The 19,301-nt window shown below is 40.6% G+C and overlaps 1 pseudogene; it reads left to right on the top strand.

Annotated features, from left to right (window-relative positions):
- The first annotated feature begins 8,925 nt into the window (after positions 1–8,925).
- Positions 8,926–11,244, top strand: LOC149768045 (putative mannan endo-1,4-beta-mannosidase 9; annotated as a pseudogene).
- The last annotated feature ends 8,057 nt before the right edge of the window (positions 11,245–19,301 follow it).

Here is a 19,301-nt window from a genome sequence, read left to right on the forward strand (position 1 = left end):
TTTATATGTTTTAATTTATATGTTTTGACAATTTCCTGGGCAAAATTTTGGCAAAGTCCTTGTTGTTCCTACGAAGAGAATTCTTGGTTCGGGCAACAAACATTTTTTGAGACATGCCATGACAAGAGCAATAATAAAGAATTTTGACACATTAGTTTTTTTTTTCAAACCCATTTCAGAACAGTCCATTTATTATATTATTAAAACTTGTGATTTAGCTTTTTCTAAAATACCTAGGCAAAATTTTGGAAAAGTCCATGATGTTCAAATAAAAAAAAATTCTTGGTTGAGCCAACTAATAATTCTTGGTAGAGGTTTTCCCTCTTGCTAAAGATCACATAGTGGTGAGGTTCAAATTGGAGGCCGACCGGGACAATGCCCTCTCTGGTGGCCCTGGGTGGTGCAAGTGCAGCTGCCAGCCATGGAGTCTTGAGCTCCTGATTTCGTCTCAGGCCTTGATGACGTTAGCTCAACGGTTGTTTGGCTTCAGATGTCGAAGTTTCTAGTGGAATATTGCGAGAAGGAGACTATCTTGCATATTGCCTCCACTGTTGGTCGCCTTTTGGCCGTGGACGGCATCACTAACCAACAAAGGAAGATGGGCTTCGTAAGGGTCAAGGTGGCCATCGATGCCACCAAACCGTTGGTGCTGAACATTCAAATCAAAGGAAGAAATAGGGTTTTGTAGCAGCCTTTCATTTTCAAGAATGTCCTCGACTTCTATTTCAACTATGGGCGGATCAGGGATGCAAGTTTTGAGTGCAAGTTTCCAGCACCGATGCCGGCAGCGGAGGTTAGGGATCGCATGAGCATTCAAGATCTTCAGCTCCCATGGTGGTGGAGGTGATCGGAGAGCCGGGGGTCGGTGGCAAGCTTGACTCCAGCTCGGATGAGCTGGCCTGGAGGCTAGCTTTGGCCCTGGCTGGCGACGACTAAGATCCGGCTGTCGAGGGTGATGAAAGGCCCGCCGAGGTTGAGGAAGATGACTGAGTCAATCCCGAAATCGTCCGCCTCGGGTTTGTCGTCTTCACGGCCGAGTTCACCCCTCAATCGCCCGAACTCCACTGGATTGTTGCCGGACTCGGATGGTTAGTAGAAGCCAGCAAAGGTGGTGAGCCAGCATTCGCCCCCGAAGGACTGGATGGTTGGAGAGGGAGCCGACCCGGGCATTAGTTCAACTCTATTGGGGCTCCGAACCGGGTCAAGGTTTGACCCACTCAATGACTTGGGCGAATTGGCTGAGGAATCCGACGAGGCTGGACGGGGCGATGTGTAGACCGGCCCAGAAGTGGCAATGATAGACGTGGGCCTAAGTCACTCGAACAAGAGTCTCAGGAGCCCAGTGTTTGTGGGAACGAGCATGGACCAACATGCGGGGAACCTGGGCGTTGTGGCTGCTAGGTCTCACGCATCCCTGGTGGCCAAATCTGCTAAGGATCGCGGGTAGAGCTCTAATGGCGAGCAAGAATTGGGCGATGCTCCATCCTCCGCACAAGCATCACAGTCGACTCTGGAGATTGAGCCTGTGGCTCCGGCAATCTCCAACACTCCTCCGGTACCGTTGGGGGTGTCTATACCGATTGCTGGGGACTTTCAAAGGTTGCGCTCTCCCGTGGATGGCAAAGCGGTAGCCCATTAGGTGGTGGAGCTGGATCGGCGGTTGGCAGCAGTAGCGGAGTAGATCGGCTGGGAGGCCACTCAAGGGAGTGGGCTGGTTAGGGAGCAACCGGACTGCCCTTCTTCCTCCACAATGGGGGACCACTCAATAGCTGGGAGGAGGGCAAAGGAAGCACTGAATTTGGGGGTGAAGGAGGGGGCCACTTGTACTGGACCGGCCCAAAATGAGAAGCCTGGGAAGGGGCCTTTGAGCGGTGAGCCGGGTCTCTCTTTGTTTTCACCTCATGTATAAGAATGAAGATTTTGGTGTAGAATTGCATGGGGCGGGCAAGCCGTCCTTTTCTACCTCATTTAGGAGGTTGATGCAAGTGCATGGCTCGAATGTCGATTTTTCGTGTGAGATGCGACTCTCTGGAGACAACCTCCTCCAAACTCTAAATCGGTTTTCTGCGACCTGGAATTCCTATGACATCGCATCACAAGGCTTGTCAGGGGAAATAATTATACTATGGAAGCGGGGAGTGGCTATAATTGATGAGTTCAATAACTACCCCTAGTAGGTTATAATGGTAATCTCGAAACCCAATGAACTTTCTTGGATTTTGTCGGGTGTGAATGTCAGTACTGACTACAGAGTGAGGAGAGCTCTTTGAGGAGAGGTGACCAACCTTGTCGCACAAGGTATCCCGACCCTGGTTGCTGGTGACTTCGACTGCATCTAGGGGCCCATGGAGAAGAGAGGTGATAAGGCCTATATTGATAAGGCAGAAAGGAATTTCATGACTTTATTGCGGCTAATGGATTATTGGATCTTGGATTCTCCGGACTAAGGTTTATGTGGTCCAACAACTGATTCGGTCATATCAGAGTGTGGGAGAGGATTGACAGGGTCATGGCTTCAACTAGTTGGAACCAGCACTTTCCCACCTATCAGGTCTGTCACCTTCCTCGGATTTCTCGAATCATATTGTCCTATCCCGATTAGCAGTGTCTTTAGCATCTGTCGTTACATCCCATTTCGGTTTGAGAAGTTGTGGTTGTCGTATCCTCGGTTTTGGGACATCATCTGGGGAGCGTTGGGGGCTCCAATGCTAGGGGATGCTATGTAGAGGGTCACCCAAAAATTGGAGCTCACCAAGTGGAGGCTGCGAGGATGGAACCGAAAGATGGTGGGTAATATCTTTAGACGCCTAGAGGTGGTGGAAGCATCCATTGCCAACCTTCAGGGAAGGAAGGCGAGTAGTGGTGCCCTATTAGAGGAAGAGCTAGCTGATCTCCGACAGAAGCTGGCTACGTATCACTCTCTCTTACGACAATAGAAAGTATTTTGGCAATAGAAGTCCAAAGTTTAGTGGATCAGAAAAGAGGATAGGGACCCCCGGTTCTTCCATCGGTCTGCTATCATTAGGAGGCAGAGAAACCTGGTCCGATCTTTGAAGGATGAAACCAGACAAAGAGTGGAGGAGGAGAACAGGGTTCGACAGGTGGTGTTTGAGTTTTTTAGATCAAGGTGGACTGAGGGCAGTGACCGGGAGATGGCCAACAACTTTCCGCTCTCGGATGTTGGAGTTGGGATGGTGGAGAGTGTTAGTCTTATTGAGCTGATCTCGGAGGGCAAGGTGCGAGAGGCGATCTGGGCCTTGGCGGAGGACAAGGCTCTAGGGCATAGCAGATTTTCTCCATTCTTTTTTAGGAGATATTGGAACATTATTAGCAATGAGGTGGTGGAGGTTGTCCGGCTATTTTTCAAAACGACCTCAATGCTGAATGCTTGGAAGGCCAGCTACATTATCCTAATCCCAAAGTGCCAAAATGTAGCGGAGCGCAACCATTTCAGACTGATCAGTCTTTGCACTACTCTGTACAAGGTAGTGATGAAGATCATGATGGGCAAGATGAAGCCGCTATTGCCTAGACTTATTAGCCAGGAGTAGGGTGCTTTTGTGGGGGGTAGAACATCACAAATAATATTCTGATAGCCCAGGAGATGATATGGGATATGCAGCGGGCCCTATGTTGGCGAAGCTTTCATGGCAGCAAAGCTCGACATGGAAAGAGCCCACGATAGAGTTAGATGGGACTTTCTTCGGTATACTCTGGATGGCTTCGGGTTCCACGAGACCTAGATCAGCTGGATTCTAGGTTGTGTGCGGATGCCTTCTTTCTCCATCCTGATCAGTGGCACGCCAACACCTTTCTTCCATTCCACTATTGGGTTGTGTCAAAGTTGTCCCCTATCTTCTTACCTATTCATTGTTTGCATTGACGTGTTATCCTGAGCCTTATGGGCAGCGTATCAAGAACGAGTGATGGATGCCTATGAGCCTGCCCTTAGGCCTGATTGATCTCTCGCCTACTCTTTGTTGACGACTGTCTCCTTTTGGTCAGGGCAATGACAAGGGACGCGATGGTTCTCAGATGTATTTTGGAGGACTACTGTGCGACCTCAGGTTAGAGAGTGAACCTGCTCAAGTATACCATTTGTTTCAGTCCAAAGACTAAGCTGAGGGTGAGGTAGATTATTAGGGAGCTCCATGGTATAAGAGAGCACGAGGGGCTATGGAGTTATCTGGGCGTACCTATTACCAAAAGGAGATTTCGGACAACTGAGTGCCTTGGTATGGCGTAGCGCATCTAGGAGCAGCTGGAGGGTTGGGGAGTTGATTCATTATCCATAATGAGCAAGCTGACCCTTGTGGCATCGGTCCCCAACTCCATGTCAATCTACCTCATGTTCAATTTGGTGGTTCCAAAGTCGATGCTGCTGAGGATTGCGAATGCTCCGGAGCTTCTTATGGGGCTCGTATGCTGGTGGGCATAGGGTGCACCTGCTTGCTTAGAATATCGTTTGCCAGCCGACTTAGGAGAGGGACTTGGCGTTCAGTCTCTGCTCAAGAGGACAGAGGTATTGGTCACCAAACATACCGCGAGGTTGTTCCTTGAGCCACAGAGCCTATGAAGTCTAGTGATGACAGCTTGGTACGACCTGGGGACCATTGATAGAGTATTCCAGAGAGGTCAAAGGTGCTCCTTTATTTGGAGAGAGATTTGCAGGCATGTACCTATTATCTTGGCCAACATCGAATGGCTGATCAGAGACGGGCACAATGTGCATCTAGTGGAGGATCCCTGGATAGACACCTTTTTGGTGAGACTCTAGCTGACAAGGTTAACGTTGAGGTTATGGATGGTTTGCAGGTTTGTGATCTCCTCCATCTGGATGAGACTGGGTGGGACTCTAGCCGGATTAGTCATCTATTTGGAGAGCACCTTGCAGAGAGAGTGCATTCACTGGTAGTTCCTGGATACGATGTCCCAGATGCGAGGGTCTAGAGTACTTTCTGCAATCTGAGAATCAATGTCAAGGACATCTACGACCTGTTCCAGAGTAAGCAGAGTCAAAGGCTGGATTGTGCCTGGATTTGGAGATTCGGTCTTCATCCAAGGGTTGCATTATTCTTATGGAAGGTGACTTGGGGACGTCTACTAACTAGGGCCATCCAGAGCAAGTGTGGACCGAGTATTTCGCCGATTTGCCTTGGGTGATAGGCGGAGGAGTCCGTGGATCACGTGTTATTCTAGTGTAATTGAGTTGTGAGGGTGGGGAGGTTGTTTGATATCCCGCTAGAGGCACTACGCTAATCTAGTTTCTTTACCTAGGCACTCAGTAGGTAGTCTGGTATGCCTTAGAATCGGTATGTGGCTATCAGGGTGACTTATGTTGCTTATCACATTTGACTAATTAGAAATGCTTAGATTTTTGGGGAGAGCAGTTCGACATGTAGGCTCGTCATGAAGAGGGCCCGAGGGGAGGCTACGAAGATTCCCTATACTGGTCCATCAGGCGAGCCGTTGATAGCTTGGGGTACCTGGAACTCTTCTTCTGCTCATGTAGCGTCTCAGACGGTGTCATCACCTGGAGCGTTCCCCCTCAATTTTTCTCAAGGTCAACTTTGATGGATATATTTTGGACGGTGGCAGGAAGGGTAGTGCGGGCTTTGTGATCAGAGGCCCGGACTCTAAAGTAGTAGCAATCGGAAGAAGCTTGATTTTCAACATCTCAGTCCCTAGGGCAGAGATGAGAGCAGCTTGGGCTGGCCTACGTCATGCTCAGCATGTGTTGCATGCCGGTGCCATCCTGCTTAAAGATGACCCGGCCACTGTGATCGGCTAGATCCGAGAGTGTCCTGGCGTAGCTGGGAGACACCACCCTCTACTTTCGGGATATATGAAGCATGGCTAGTGGTGACATTATCTTCAGGGCAAAGCATGTATTTAGGGAGGCCAACGGAGTTGCGAACTAGGTGGCCTCTTTTGTTGCAAATCACTTTAATTGGGGGAGTTCTTTAGACAGGCAACGAGGAACTGCCTCAGGCGCTTCATGACTTGTATTTTATTTTTTTTGGATGTATTCATACTAGAGTGGTATGATTCATCTAATGTAGCACAAAAAAAAAAAAAGCCCACTCATGCTTGCACATGCCTCTTCACAGATAAAGGTGACTTAGCATTTGAACTCTTTTTTCCTCTTTATGCCTACTCAAATTTATGTCTAATTTGCAACATTGCAGTCTCTCGAACATTATTTTAAAAAGAGACAATCCAGAAGAAAAAATCCACTCTTGAAGCTAGGTAGATTTATTTATTGATTCAAGCAACTTAAGCTTGAGTTGAAATAAAGCCCAAATAAGAATTGATTTGAGTGTGATTGAGTTGAACATGAAACTAATTTATAGGCTTGGAAGTAATTTCAAGTGGGGCCTAAGAAGAAGACTGATAAAGCTACGTAGGACTGGAAATTGGTCTGGTATATTATAATTAATATTAGATATAATAAAAGCAATTGTCAGATCTAATCGACTGACCAATCACTGAATCAAGTTTGAACTTAATTTAAATTAAGATTGTCTCAGGTTTGATTTGATATTAACTTAAATTAACAGAAGTGAGTATGGGGGGAGGGTGATTCTAACATATCCTTATAAGGCGAAACATTCAAACATGGTTCCCCGGCTTAGAGCTCTACTGTGGCCCCTCAAGACACATATTCATCAACAAATTGGTTTAGATTAACTTCAAGTCCATATAAGGCCAAACATTCAAACATGGTTCCCGGATTAGAGCTCGACTATGGCCCCTCAAGACACATTCATCAACAAATTGGTTTAGATTAACTTCAAGAAAAATGAATTGATGATGGATCACTTAGGTTTGGAAGATGAGTCGAGCCAAGAACTAGCTAGGATAATCAAACCTGGCTCGGTTTAATTCTAAACAATCTATTCAAGCTCGATGTGAAGTTGAGCGACTTTGAAAAACTTTTTCGAGATCAGCTTGGCTAAGCTTTGAGCTAAATATTAGTCCGGCCGAATCAAGCTTCCCCACTATATAACCGAACCAAGCTTTGAAATGTGTTAGCTGAGCTCATTTTCTAATTGAGCCTGAGCTCGTAGCAAGCCTAACCTGATTTGTTCATGAGCAGTAGGGTTAGTTGAGTCCGGGTCAAGCAGCGATCACGGTCCTAATATAATGGGCTAAGATCATGAAATATCTATAGTTACCACTTTTAAAATGGCTTAGTGAGGAGAAAATGGCGAGATGCCATAGGCCAGACTTTACAAAAGGCATCTTTGCGGTCTGTTTAATATGTGATGGCCTTTGTTCGTGCATTCCTGCCGCAATACATGGTGAGAAACCTCATGTTACCAATATTAACTAGAATTCTATATGGTGCAGTCCACAGAATATTGTGCATCTTTGGATGGTCATGATCATCGAAAGATAGACAGCCATCAAATAATGTGTATGGTGTATGATATAAGATGTTCTCGTAAACTGCCTTATTTGATAGCCGTTCATCTTTTGATGACAGTCATTCATAGCTGTACAGCATTTTATGGTACCATATGTGCATCGTAAAGGATCCATGCTCCACCAATACATCGTCGTTGTTTATTAGACAAATGACCTTGGTCTCCGTGTTCGCTTGACTCATTCCCATGCCAATACCAGCTTTTCGAATTTCCAATGTTTTTTTTTTCTGGATCATGTGGGTATGTTATATTTTCTCAATGGTTTCGTTAACGTGTACGTAGTCGTTTCTTGAACGTAAGTTTGTTGCTTTCTCCTGCATATCTAAATAAATTATAAATAATATTATAAACTAAATATATAGCTCAGTATAAAAATACTATAGAAAACACAACAGCTAGTATTGGAAAGGGCAAATGAGCCAACGGTATCAGTGGGCTAGTGGGAAGTAACCATTTGGAAGCCCGGCCATGGTAGAACCTAGGCTAATGTGACCTTTTTACACAGACAACATCATCAATAACAATATATAATTAAAAAAAAAAAAGAGAAACTATCACATGGACAACGTAACAGAGAGAGAAGTTTTAATTGAAGGGTCAGAGTGAATTTAGTTTAATATTGTATGCCTCAATCAATTCAAGTAAATATACATATAAAAGTTGCTTTAATAGTTGTGCTAGAGATGGCCATCCCATGCATTAATTGCATGCATATGCCTCCATGTAGCTAGCCACGAGTAAGAAGGATCCTTTTGCAACCCAGCATGAGATCAGTCAGATCAGATCGGAATGGGCAGTGCTCAAGAACTCGCATAAAAGCTTGAACCAAGGATGGGAAAGAAAGTCACAGTAAATTCTGAAACAAACTTACGTCAGTTAGCATTGACGCACTTGCCATGCATGCAATATGCCGAAGATGTGTGCTTGGGGTAACGACTAACATACTTGCTAACCAAGTTATGAACCGTATCGACTCACTGAAACACATGCCATATCATGAACTTTTTTTTACTATATTTTAAAAAGAAAAACACCTTAGTACTGCTATAACAGTGTAAGAAGAACGGAAGCGTAACATGCGCCGGGACTCCGTATGATAGGAAGAGTTCCTTGGCTGTTACTCAATCCTATGTTGATAACCAATTAGGTGAATTGGTGAGGAGAAATTTCTTATGAAATACTTTCTTTCTTCTTCTTCTTCTTCTTTTAATACATCAACTCAACTTATATTACCTTCCCCGAGGGCATTTTTCGGTGGTCATATATTTTATTTTTGGCTGGCCATACCATTAATCAAGTTGCAGCAAATCTTAGCAGCAAAACAGGAAACTAAATCTTGTCCTCTTGCATGCCCTGGAGCTCTATATAAACCTCTCTCCACCATAAGAACTCTCACCATCCCACACCTCAAAACATCGAGTCTTCTTTGATATCGATAGCATTTCTCCTTCTTTTCCACAACGCACATTGTTACTCCTCGCTCTCTGGTATGAAGATGGTGGGGAAGCAAGTTCTTTTCAGTCTCGCAGTCTTCCCTCTGCTTGTGTTCCATGTTGCCGTTGCCTATACTGGCTCCGGCTTTGCAAGGACAACCGGAACCCATTTCGTTGTGGACGGGCGCCCGTTCCACTCCAATGGATTTAACGCGTACTGGTTGATGCTCAAGGCATCGGACCCGGCCGAGAGGGGCAAGGTGTCCACCGTCCTCCAACAGGCGTCCGCTTATGGAATGAGAGTGGTCAGGACCTGGGCCTTCAGCGACGGTGGGAACAGTCCCCTGCAGTGCTCCCCTGGCTCTTACAATGAGGCTATGTTCAAGGTATATATTTACCACACATATACCTGTCTCGTCTTGGCATTTGACACCAACTTTAAATAGTTGACGTCAAGCCAAGAGCTTATTGTAGAATCTGCTCGATCTTTACGGAATCATCTCAACTTAAAGATAGTGGAACTGAAAACATTTGCAAGCAGGTAGTATGTAAAGATATTTATCAATTTATACCATACTTCATATCGGAATTGGTGATAAATTTCTTGAAAAATAAAGAAAAGGAAATTATAAAACATGCAAGTACGTAATAGTGCACGCATGCATGTAATTACTTCTATTTTCAAACTGCTGATGAGTCCTCCTTTTGCTTGGCGTTCTTTTCCAGGGTTTGGACTTTGTGATCGCGGAGGCTAAGAAGAATGGAGTGCATCTGATACTGAGTTTGGTGAATAACTACGCAGACTTTGGAGGGAGGAAGCAGTACGTTCAGTGGGCAAAGGGCAAGGGACAGTACTTGGGTTCCGATGATGACTTCTATTCGAACGATGTCGTCAAAGGATTTTACAAGGATCATGTGAAGGTGATTATGAGATCCTACCTTTTTCCCATGCACGCTATCATGCCTTTCTGCTTGCACCTAAGTGCTGACTCAAACACTTCACTTTCTTCTGCCATTTTGTAGTAGTAGATATATGGTAGAAATAGTTGGTTGAAGCTTGGGCATTATCCTAACATCTAGTACTTTTGTATTGTTTGATCTAGACGGTTCTTACGAGGGTGAACACGATAACGGGAGTGGCATATAAGGATGATCCCATCATCTTTTCATGGGAACTCATCAATGAACCATGCACGATGCCAAAGTGACCTCTCTGGCAAAACTCTCCAGGTTCATAACCCTAGTTCATTCTTTTCTACTAAACTAATTTCGATATTCTTGTTATGCTATTGTTGCCTTAAATCTCATTTAATTGCAGTTACAATTAAGCGCTCAAGCTATAGGAAGACGTAGTCTAAAATTAGCTCTATGAAGCAAAATTAAAGCCAAACTTCCATATTTTTTTTTGTGTGACAGGCTTGGGTCACAGAGATGGCTGCTTATGTTAAATCCATAGATAGCAATCACATGCTTGAAGTTGGGTTGGAAGGGTTCTATGGGGAATCTAGGCCTGAAAGGAAGCAATTCAACCCTGGCTATGAGGTCGGCACCGATTTCATCGCTAATAATATGGTCCCTGAGATTGACTTTGCCACCATCCATGCATACCCTGATCAATGGTAAGCCAGGTCTCTCTGATTGCTAACTCCTGTTACGCTTTAATTAGCAGAAAGAGTTGATACATGTGATTGAGTAGTATAAATTTCTGAACTGAAACTATGCATCATAATTTATAAGCAAGCAATTCTTTTCACCAGCCCATTAAGTTCAAAGTTGCAAGTTGTTCATGGTCATGAGTCCATCAACCAGCAACAGAATTCACGGGGGGAGTAGTCCATCAAATAACACTCGTTTTTTTTTTTTCAGGATTTCAGGTTCAAATGAGGCCCAAATGGCATTCCTCAAGAGTTGGGTTCAATCACATACTGATGATGCTGGTGCATTCCTTGGAAAGCCACTTATGATCACAGAATTTGGCAAGTGCTCCAAGACTTCAGGGTACACCGTAGGCGAAAGGGATGCCTTTTTCTCGGATGTGTACGGTGAGATCTACGGCTCAGCCAGAGCCGGGGGCCCGTGTGCAGGTGGGCTCTTCTGGCAGGTGTTGGCCCCAGGAATGGATAACTTTGGAGATGGCTATGAGATCATATTTTCAGAATGCCCCTCGACGACGAGTATCATTGCCCAGCAATCCCACAGGATATCGAGCCTTTAATTAGCTCCTAAATAGAGATGAAGAAATAAAGGAGTCTAAGTATTAAAGATATATATGAACTTTATTTGTCCTTATATAGAGACTAAATATATGGTCTCAGTAGAAAATATATGGTCTTCATTATATTATTATGTTTTATTAATGATATTTGTTGGATTCATCCCCTTGAACCAATTGAAACTAAGGACCCAAATGTTAGTGTTGCATGATTCTTTGATTGTACCAAGGGGACCAAATTATTGTTATAAGAACTAATTATTTGTTTCCTTGAAAGAAAAATAGACTTCATCTATGATGCAACTTTTTTTATAATATTGGTAAATTCAGTCTATTCATTTCATGAAGGGTATAATGATAATTTACATTTGTTCAGCTTCATGTGGCCTTCCTCTAGATATTGCTTTGCGGATCATGCTTTTGATGTTGTCTCAATTAACAAACAATAATTTGGTTTCTAGAGAAAACAACAAAAATGTTTCGAGGTGGTACCTTTTTCTTCATTGTGACCTAAATTAATCCTCGAGCACAAACTTGTTTTGGACTAGGGAACCCAAGGATGAGCCATAATCACAATCCAAATCATGTGCCTATTGGTTAAAATAGCTAGGTATCATGTACTCACAACATTTGCATGCCTAGAATGACATATTATGATAGCTTTTCTGTTTTTGATGAAAGATTGGGAGATTCATCAAATTCATTAGGATCATGAAATAGACATAAGATTGGGTAAGAAGTAATAGGTAGGTAGATGGAGAGAGGTTTGTGACCACCGCTACTGCTCAGTACTATCTAGTTTGCTCCTTGATCACCTATATGCTCACATTGGTGCCAACAAGAAAAAGAAGGTCACATGTGCATCAAGTACAACTTTTCAGTACCGGAAATTAATGGAAATCGACCAGAAGGACTATATTAAATCACATTTGAAAATCAATGGACCTAATTAGAGATTTTTAATCTAAAGGGCAATTTAAAACACTACCAGAAAACATGCCGGGGATATTCGGAACCTTGGCATTCTTAAAATTCATCTCTCGTCCTCCGCTCCACCTCAAAACTCCAAAAAATCTAGAGAAAAAGAGAAGATGCAGACCAAAAAGTCGAGGGTTTGGGGTGAAATGGAGATCGAATTCCTACTGAGGGAGATAATTTGGGAGGAGGAGGAGAAGCGGCGGCGATGGGGTCGGTGGACTGTTTGGGTTTTAGGAAGGCGACGATGTCCGCCTTCTCCTTGGTTTGGGGTTTTAGTAGGAGTAAGCGGGGTTTCGTTAAAATTGGGTAAAAAGAGATATGGATGGACAGCTTGAATTTGTTGGGTTTGGGGAGCTTGATCAAATGGCCACGGGTTGGGGTGCAATGATGTTGAGTATGGAATAACGACCATACCATAAAGTTGATGCAAAAAATCGTCGTAGTCATCATACTACCTTTATATTTTACACTTGTTATGAATTGAAACATCCCTAATAATCATATACAAAATTTGCCACATCAGTTGTATGCCAACAGTATAATAAAATAATACCGGTACGAAGCCCAATGCCGATATTTAAAACTTTGATTAGATGTATTGCCTAAATTATAAGTTATTGATAATTAATAAATTTTAAATTTTAACTAACATGATCAACACATACCTTATAGAAATGTTTACAAGGAGATCAAAGTTTTTAAATCATGCTACTTAGCTTGTATCTAGCTTGTATCTTGTTCAAACCGAAAAAACGTGGCAAGTTCAACTTATGTTGGCAAAAAAATAGCTGAGAGTGCCAATTCAAAACTAATAACTCCTGCTAGCGACTCATTGGATTTGGGACCAAAACATTTGGCTTTGATATTATGTATCCAGGTTGGGTTTGGATCAAGATAAACCTAAACCAGACCAGATCCATTTGTAGCTTGTAGTGTCCATGGCTCATCATTATAAGATTGTTTACCATTTGTAAAGTTTGCTCCACTATGAAAACAAAGCACTAAACACTTGGCAGCAGTAAAGTGTCAAATAAGAAGTAGTATGGTAGCCAGAAAATGAAAGCAACCAAGAAACTTTTGAATGGCAAGCACTAATCTTCCATGTCTTAATGCATCCTTGGAGCACAATGATTGATCTAACTTTCCGATTAAACCTGTAAATACACCTGATGTCCTTGAATATTTTTGAACTAACTATCTGGATTCGATCGGATGAAGAAAATAGTATCCGAATCCAACCCAAATCAAATACGGAAACGGATACGGTCGGATAAAATCCGACCCATTTTCAGCCTTAGGCGGAGCATTCCAAATAGTTTACTACCATTAATCACTAGGGGTGCAAAGGGGTCATCGTTAGTGGCCGACGCCATGGGATTTGGGAATGAGAAGAAGGAATTTGGGTTTTCTGGAGAACGATTGGGATTTGGGCTATCGAAGGGATATTTGGGCGGGGCAGTGGGCACACTTAATTTACCTTTTTTACTTGTCTATATCTGGCATTGTTGTAGAACTCTCGTACCAAGTCTGGGTAGGTTGGCACATTCAGTGAGCATAGATATTCCCAACCCATCTCCTTTAGATTCTGCCCTAATGGGAAGTTTTCCTTTTCTAGAAACTCAAAATCCACTCTTCTTCCGATAGAAACATTTCTTATAGAGAGGGGACCTTGCTTTAAAACTGAGGAACGAGGTAACAGAGGGGCCGTAATGGGTTGTGGTGGCGGCATTTGTTCCTTTTGTGGATTCATTTTCTTCTCTGCCCTAGCCTTTGTTCTCCTCTCAGTTTGTGGAATGATGTTCTTGCTCTTTGGTCCGGATGTTACTTGCTTTATTCTCACTATTGGAAGATCAATCAGAACCTCGGAAAGGTTTTCTAGGGTTTTGGAGATTTTTGCTCGAAAAAGAGTTTGAGGACTAAAATGCACTCTAAAGGGTATGCAACGTTTCAGGTTCAACGTTTCAGAGAGAGAGAGAGAGTGCTTTTAGAGTCCGTTTCAAATAGTTTTCACTTTAATCGACTCATTCAACTTATGAGTCATCTCCTGTAGATTAGGAGTCGACTCTTTTAACTTGAGAGTCGTCTCCTATAAGTTAGGGGTCAACTCTTTTAGCTTAAGAGTCATCCCTTACTACATGAGTCGACTCCTTATTCACATGAGTTTTCTCCTCAGATAGTTCAAGAGACAAAATCTTTTTAAATATGATTTGAAAATCAATTGTAAACCATATATCAAATCAACTAAAATTCAACCAATAATAGTCAATCAAAATATGCAATTTATCATTCATAATCAGTCATCAAAAAGGATCACAAATGCATAATTCACCTCTAAATTTACAAAAGACTTCTTCATTAAGAGGTTTAGTGAAAATATCTGTAATTTGTTTATCTGTATTTACAAATTTCATTTTTATATCCCCTTTTTGAGCATGATCTCGTATGAAATGATGTCTGATTTCTATATGTTTAGATCTTGAGTGTTGTATGAAATTTTTAGTCAGATTTATGGTACTAGTGTTGTCACACCTTATAGAAATTTTATTTTGTTTTATGCCATAGTCCTCGAGTTGTTGCTTAATCTATAGGATTTGGGCACAACAACTTCCTGCAGCAATATATTCAGCCTCAGCTGTAGATAATGCTACGGAATTTTGCTTCTTGCTAAACTAAGAAATTAAATTTGTTCCAAGAAATTGACAAGTTCCACTTGTATTTTTTGTCTAATCTACAACCAGTAAAATCAGCATCTGAATATCCAATTAAAGTCAATTGTAGATGTCTTAGAATACCATAAACCTAAATATTATGTTCCTTTTAAGTATCTTAATATCCTTTTAACAGCAATTAAGTGTGATTCTTTAGGATTTACTTGATATCTTGCACACATACAAACATTATACATTATATCATGTCTACTTGCTGTAAGATGAAGTAAAGATCCAATCATTCCTCTATACAGCTTTGAATCGAAGGATTTACCATGCTCATCTTTTTCTAATTTACAAGAGAGGCTCATAGGAGTACCTATTAATTTTGAATCTTCCATACCAAACTTCTTTACGATTTTTTTTGTGTATTTGCTTTGGTAGATGAAGATTCCATCTCTTGTTTGCTTGATTTGGAGTCCAAGAAAGAAGTTGAGTTCACCCATCAAACTCATCTCGAACTCACTTTGCATGAGCTTAGCAAATTCTTCACATAAACTTTTATTAGTAGCACCAAATATAATATCATCAACATATATTTGAACAATCAGAATATCAGCATTTTTCTTTTTAATAAACAGAGTTTTATCAACATTTCCTCTTGAAAAATTACTCTTTATTAAAAAGTTGCTTAATCTATCATACCAAGCTCTAGGAGCTTGCTTCAAGCCATAAAGTGCTTTGTTCAGTTTAAAAACATGATCTGAAAGTTTATGATTTTCAAATCCAGGTGGCTATTGTACATAAACTTCTTCAGTTATGAAACCATTTAGAAATACGCTTTTGACATCCATCTAAAATAATTTAAAATCCATGAAACATGCAAATGCAAGTAATAGCCTAATAGCTTCAAGTCTAGCTACAGGTGCAAAAGTTTCATCAAAATCAATTCCTTCTTCTTGATTATATCCTTCAGCAACTAATCTAGCCTTATTTCTAATTATAATTCCATCTTCATTCAATTTATTTCTAAAAATCCATTTTGTTCCAAATATAGAAATATTTTCAGGCATTCTAACCAAATTCCAAACATTGTTTCTTTCAAATTGATTCAGTTCTTCTTACATTGCCATTAACTAATTGTTATCTATTTCAGCTTCTTCAAAAGATTTTGGTTCTATTTGAGAAACAAATGCAAGATGATTACAAACATCTCTAATAGAAGATCTAGTCCTAATGTCTTGTGAAGGATCACCAATTATTAAGTCTCTAGGATGACTATATGCATACCTTCATTCTTTTGGTAGACTACTTCTATCTTTAGGCATTTGATCTTCTTCTCACTTGATTTTCATCATGTTCTGAATTTTCAGATGCAGAAACATCCTTTAGGGTTAACTCTTGAATTTGTTTGTTGAGTTCTTCTGCATCATCATTGAGATTTATATTCTTTTTTGAAGAAAGGTCATTAGATTCATCAAAAATAACATGTATTGACTCTTCTACAACTAGAGTTCTCTTGTTGAATATTCTATATGCTTTGCTTGATGAAGAATATCCAAGAAAAATGGCTTCATCTGATTTAGAATCAAACTTTGCCAAGTTGTCTTTGCCATTATTTAGAACAAAATAGTCGCAACCAAAAACATGAAAATATGAAAGATTTGGTTTCTTATTTTTCAAAAGTTTATAAGGAGTTTTCTTTAGAATTGACCTAATAGTAACTCTGTTAAGAACGTGACAAGCTGTATTTATAGCTTCAGCCCAAAAATACTTAGGTAAGTTACTTTTACATAACATTGTCCTAGCCATTTCAGTAAGAGTTCTATTCTTTCTCTCTACAACACCATTTTGTTGTGGTGTTCTTGGTGCAGAAAAGTTATGATCAATACCATTTTCAGTGCAGAAATTTTCAAAGTCATGATTTTCAAATTCAGTTCTATGATCACTTCTAATCTTGATAGTTTGCAATCCATGTTCATTTGAAATTTTTTCATACAATTTGGTGAAAGCTGAAAATGCTTCACTTTTGTGTGCCAAAAATAAAACCTATGTATATCTAGAAAAATCATCCATAATAACAAAGCCATAAAGTTTTCCACCTAGACTTGCAGTTCTAGTTGGTCAAAATAAGTCTATATGCAGAAGCTCTAATGGTCTATTTGTGGAGCCAATACTTTTAGATTTGAAAGAAGTTCTGGTCTGTTTTCCTAATTGGCATGCGGAGCAGATTTTATCCTTTTCAAATGATAATTTTGGCAAGCCAAAAATAAGTTCTTTTCGAATAAGTTTTGAAATTAAGTCCATGCTTGCATGAGCTAATTTTCGATGTCATAACCAGCTAGCTTCACTGTTTTTGATTTTCATAGCTACCAAACAGTCCATGTTTTTCATGAGTATTTGATCTAAATCAACCAAATACACATTTCCATGTCTATGTCCAGTAAATATTACACCACTGTTATTAGTACTTGAAACTAAGCACATAGATGATTCAAAAGTCACAATATATCCTTTATCACAGAATTGACTAATGCTTAGCAAATTATGTTTTAATCCATCTACCAATAAAACATTTTCAACAAAAGTTGTTGGATTAATCCGAATGTTACCAATACCAATGATTTTGCCTTTTCCATTATCACCAAAGGTAACCATTTCTTCATCTTTCTTTTTGAGGGACATGAATTAGGATTCATCCCCTACCATGTGTCTAGAGCACCCACTGTCCAAATACCATTTTCAGTTTAATGCTTGGGATGCTAGACACACATGCAAAACAAAAATTTAATTCTTTATCTTTGGTACCCAAGCTTTCTTGGGTCCTTGAATGTTAGCAATGATGGTTTCCTTTGGAACCCATATTTTCTTAATTAAAATATTACTTACAAGTTTTTGGCTTTTAGGATTGCATGCAGTGTATTCTTGTTTCAGTTTGTCTAACTTAAATAGTGCAAATTTCGGTTGAACATAAGTTGGCTTCCCAAATATGTTTTTCAATGATTTCTGATTTCTCCAAGGATTATATCCTAAACCAGCCTTATTATAAACAGCTTTCTGATTTTCTAGAATTAGATTTAATTTCTCAGAGCTTAGGGTGAATTTATCTATTATAGGTTTCAGTTTTTCAATTTCTTTAGCTAACTTCTGATTTTCTTCATGCAGTTCCTTCTTACTATCCAGAAGCAGAGCATTTTCTTTTTTCAATAATTGGTTCTTAATCTTCAGCTCCTTATTCTTTAAACTAAGCTTTTTATATTTAATCATAAGCTCAGAAAAAGCATCTTGAAGTTCATCGAAAGTGAAATCATATTCAGTATTTAAATATACCTCAGTTTCGTGTGCCATTAGACACAGATTTGCAGCTTCTTGTTGCTGTTCTTCTTCTCCAGAGCTGGATTCATCACTGTCACTCCAAGTAGCCAGCATAGTTTTCTTTCTTAACCTTTTCGGAGCCTTTTTTAATAGAGGACAGTCAGTTCTGAAGTATCCAGGCTTTTTGCACTCATAGCAAACATATTGCTCCTTATGATTATTTTTTTTGATTTGTTCCCCCTTGATTACATGTCTTTTTTTGAAGTTTTCTCCATTTCTTCTTAAGAATTTTCTGAACCTTCTTGTAATCATGGCTATTTCCTCACTGTTTTCAGATTCAGAATCCTCGCTCTCATCTTCATGTAGTGTGGACTTAAGAGCAATGGTTCTGTGCTTCTTGGGATCGTCCTCCTCAAGGTTCTGTTTCATTGAAAGCTCGTGAGTCATTAAGAAACCCAGCAGTTCTTCCAGTGGGAGTGAGTTGATTTCTTTGGCTTCTTAAATGGCAGTGACCTTTGCTTTCCATGCTCTAGGAAGAAACTTAAGAATTTTCCGAACAAGATCACTGTTAGAGTAAGATCTACCAAGGCTTTTCAACCCGTTTATAATATCAGTGAATCTAGTAAATATTTCAATTATAGATTCACTGTTTTCCATTTTAAATAATTCATATTTATGCACTAGCATACTGATTTTAGATTCTTTGACCTGGTTAGTGCCTTCATGTGTAACTTCTAGCCTATCTCAGATTTCTTTAGCAGTCATGCAAATAAATATACGATTAAACTTATTTGCATCTAAAGAACAGTAAAGAACATTCATGGCTTTTGCATTCAGCTGAGCCATTCTTTTATCATGGTCATCCCATTCAATCTCAGGTTTGAATATGGTGATGCCATCTATAATCTTAGTTGGTGTGTGAGGTCCATTGACAATAACAGTCCATAAATCATAGTCAAGTGCTTGAATAAAAATTCGCATACGTGCTTTCCAATAAGTAAAATTTGTGCCATTGAAAAAAGGTGGTCTGTTGGTAGATTGTCCTTCGGCAATAGAGGATCCCATGGTGGCTGCCATGACCTTTAACTCTTGATTGTTAGATCAAAAAAGTTTCTGTGAGTACCAGGCTCTGATACCACTTGTTGCCTAGAGGTACAACCCAAGAGGGGGGGTTGAATTGGATCTCTTAAACCTAAAGTGTGAAGAATATGAGTTACCGTTATCTTTCAGTAACTTGTAGATTTAGCAGCGGAAATAAGATTGCACAAATAAAGCTGTTGCTAAG

This window comes from Phoenix dactylifera, chromosome 3 (genome assembly GCF_051530095.1).
Source record: "Phoenix dactylifera cultivar Ajwa chromosome 3, Ajwa_hap1_PhDact_Kaust_v1.1, whole genome shotgun sequence".
Classification (NCBI taxonomy): domain Eukaryota; kingdom Viridiplantae; phylum Streptophyta; class Magnoliopsida; order Arecales; family Arecaceae; genus Phoenix; species Phoenix dactylifera.